Raw genomic sequence first — 4,051 nt, forward strand, 5'->3', positions numbered from 1 at the left:
TAAAATTTCAGAGGGAAGATTAAAGACTCTTATCAGGGCCATGTTGTTTTGATTGTGAAGATTCTGTTTCTGGTTAGATGGGGCTGAAGTATCAGCTGTGATTAATAAGATACCCAAACTACTAAAATGAAAACTTTGCATTACTGGGACTATTGATGCTGGTTAGCTGGAGCTAAGAAATTAGCGGTGATTAAGAAGAGACCAGCATCATTGAGGTGACATCTTCTTGGAAGTGTTTACTGAGAGCACAAAGAGGCTGTATTCCAGAGATAGCCAAGGTCGTACCTTGTGCTGCAGCAGGACTTGGTAATGTGTAAGAGTCATTCTGGTGGTACTGGTTTTGACAGCACGAAGGGGTCATGAAGAGCAGCTGAGGCTCAGCACAGTGAGAGGCCATGGAAGACCATTGGTGAAGGTGCAGCCTCAGTTTGCAATTGATGGCCCAGGACTGAAGATGTCATGCAAAGGAGTTGAGGCTTAGCAACATGAAGACACTCTATGAGAGGCTATTGGTAAAGCCTAGTTACAGCAGTGTTTTGGGATTGCCAGTGCCATGCAATGACCACCAAGGACAGCAGCAGCAGTGGAGTACAGGCATCTGGAGCCCAGAAGACAAGCTGTGTGCTACAAAGGGCAGAGCAGGAGAGGTGACTCAAGCCCTTGGAGGAGCCCAGAAGTTTGTGAGCTGGATCCCAGACATTGGTTTTGCTTTTGATTGTGACTGTGCCCTGATATTTTTCCCTCTTGAGGGAAGAATATACTTTAATGGAGCCCACAGTTAAGAGACTTTGAATTTTAAAAGATATTGGACATTTTATATTGATTGAACTTTTAATATGTAAACACTGTGGGACTTTAGATCTTGGGGATGAATAAGAAAATAAGGGTTGAGGCTTAATAGTGATGTGTTTGTGTGTCAAGTTGACAAGGGTCAATTGTACTGGCTGGTTTTGTGTGTCAACATGACACAGGCTAGAGTTATCACAGAAAAGGGAGCTTCAGTTGGGGAAGTACCTCCATGAGATCCAGCTGTGGGGTATTTTCTCAATTAGTGATCAAGGTGGTAGGGCCCCTTGTGGGTGGTGCCATCCCTGGGCTGGAAGTCTTGGGCTCTATAAGAGAGCAGGCTGAGCAAGTCAGGAGAAGCAAGCCAGTAAGAAGCATCTCTCCATGTCCTCTGTGTCAGCTCCTGCTTTCTGACCTGCTTGAGTTCCAGTCCTGACTTCCTTTGTAATAAACAGCAATGTGGAAGTAAGCTAAATAAACCCTTTCCTCCCCAACTTGCTTCTTGGTCATGATGTTTGTGGATGAATAGAAACCCTGACTAAGACATGTATATACATATGTACATATATATATATATATGTATGTATATATATACATATATATATATATGTACATACATGTCTACATATCTTATTTCCCCCAGAATTTTACCTTACCCTTCTATTCTTGAGAAGATTCTGTAATATTGCTATAATATTATTACAAATAAACTTTAAAAACCATGCTCTTTTAGAGAGAAAAAGAAAACATTTTCATAAGAAAATTAATTTTGAATATTATGACTAGTTGGATTAATAAATTATGCACAAGCAGCTGATATTTGAAGGAAAGATACTAAAGTGGCAATTTAAAAATGTGAATATTGACTGCTTCAGATGCTTATTTGCTAAGAAATCATCTCTACCCTAATAAGTAAATATGATCACTCAACTAAAGTAAATAAATTAGTCACTCAGAGAAAGGAAATGGCATAGAATTTTTTTCTAGATTAAGTTAACAACTTTTTTAAATTCTTAAGCTACATGTTTTTACTGAATTCTGATGCAAAAACAAGCTGTTCCCAGCACCTGCATCACAGTCATATGGGGCATTCAATAAAAATGAATATTCAGATTCTAAGTCACAGCCTGGACTAGTAGCATGTGGCTACTGGCTCAGAATTTGCATCATTATTTTTTTAATCATCTTCATCCTCATGCATTATGTATTTATTAATAAAAATTAAAATGTAGTTTTTAAAATTCACTTAAAATTATTGCTTTATTGCATTGTAGTATGAAAAATATAAGTTTTTCCAAAATATTTCTGCATAATTTTTCATTGCTGTGCTTGACTGTTTTGCTTGATAATTATTTCTTCATTTTATTTTCATAGACATTTTCTAATAAATTAAAGTGCCTGAATCCCATGAACTTGCATTAATTATCTTTTTTATTCTTCTATTGCTGTGAAAAGAAACTGAGTAAGGTAACTTATAAAAGAAAAAGAAAGAGTATATAGGGAACTTGCTTACAGTTTCACAGGTTTAGGCCATGGCCCTCATAACAAGACAAATGACAACAGGAAATCTGGGAGCTTATACCCTTATTCACAATCAGGAGAGAAAGAGAGAGAGAGAGAGAGAGAGAGAGAGAGAGAGAGAGAGAGAGAGAGAGAGAGAGAGAGAGAGAGAGACAGAGACAGAGAGAGACAGAGACAGACAGAGACAGACAGAGAGACAGAGAGACAGAGACACAGAGAGACAGAGAGAGATGGAGAGAGAGACAGAGAGACAGAGAGACAGAGAGACAAAAAGACAGAGACAAAGAGAAACAGAGACAGAGAGAGACAGACAGAGATAGAGACACAGAGAGACAGACACACAGAGAGACAGAGAAACAGTGAGAAACAGAGACAGAGAGAGACACAGAGACAGAGAGAGAGAAAGACATAGAAAAACAGAGGGAAAGACAGATAGAGAGAAAGAGACAGACAGAAACAGATACAGAGAGATAAAGACAGACAAACACACAGAGAGCAAGTGATAGAGAAACAAATACTAAGTAACTATGGTACGGGATTTTGAAATATGAAATCCTACCAATGACACACATCTTCCAATAAGAACATACTTCAAAATTCTTCACAAACCATTCCACCAACTGGAAATCAAAAATTCATATAGAGTTATCCATAGGAGTCATTCTTATTCTAACCACAATGTTCCACTCTCTGACTCCCTAGGCTCCTAGTCATATAAAAATGTGAAATCCATTCAATCCAATTTCAAAAGTCTCAATAGTCTTTCCATTCTCAACAGTTTATAAGTACAGATTATTTCCTGAGACTCAAGAAACCCTCTTAATATCTAACTCCCCATAAAAGCAAAAATAAAATTGAATACTTCTAACATACTTTTGTCATGTAATATTACCACTACAAAAGGAAAGACAGGAAGCATTATGAGCCAAGCAAGACTGAAAACCATCAGGATAAACTTCAAAACCTAAACCTAAATCTGTCAAGTCCTAAACCTAAATCTGTCAAAGGGCACTAGTGGCTCCTTCCTTCTATATTCATTAACTCCAACACACTTTTTTCTCTCATTTCTAGTTTCACTTGATCTTCAGCTCTTCTTGACAGATATCCCAGAGTTCCAGCATCTTCAACCACTTCAGGTCTCCAAAACAATTCAAGATTCACCTTAAGAAATTTACAAAGTACAAACCACAAACCATAAGAAAGTCAAGAAGAAGGAAGACCAAAGTGTGGATACTTTGTTCCTTCTTAAAAGGGGGAAAAATACCCATGGAAGGTGTTTTAGAGACTAACTACAGAGCAGAGACTGAAGGAAGGACAATCCAGAGACTGTTCCACCTGGGAATCCTTCTCATATTCAGTCATCAAATCTAGACACTATTGTGGATGCCAGCAAGTCCTGGCTGACAGGAGCCTGATATAGCTGTCTCCTGAGAGGCTCTGACTAATACAGAAATAGAGGCTCACAGCCATCCTTTGGACTGAGTACAGGGTCCCCAATGAAGGTGCTAGAGAAAGGATCCTAGGAGCTGAAGGGTTTACAGCCCCTTAGGATGAACAACAATATGAACTAACTAGTAACCTCAGAGCTCCCAGGGACTAAACCACCAACCAAAGAGTACAAATGGGGGGACTCATGGCTCCAGCAGAATGCTTATAGCAGAGGATGGCCAAGTTGATCATCAATGGGAGGAGAGACCCTAGGCCCTGTGAAGGTTCTATGCCCCAGTGTAGGGGAATGCCAGGG

The sequence above is a fragment of the Mastomys coucha genome, chromosome X (genome assembly GCF_008632895.1).
Source record: "Mastomys coucha isolate ucsf_1 chromosome X, UCSF_Mcou_1, whole genome shotgun sequence".
Taxonomy (NCBI): Eukaryota; Metazoa; Chordata; class Mammalia; order Rodentia; family Muridae; genus Mastomys; species Mastomys coucha.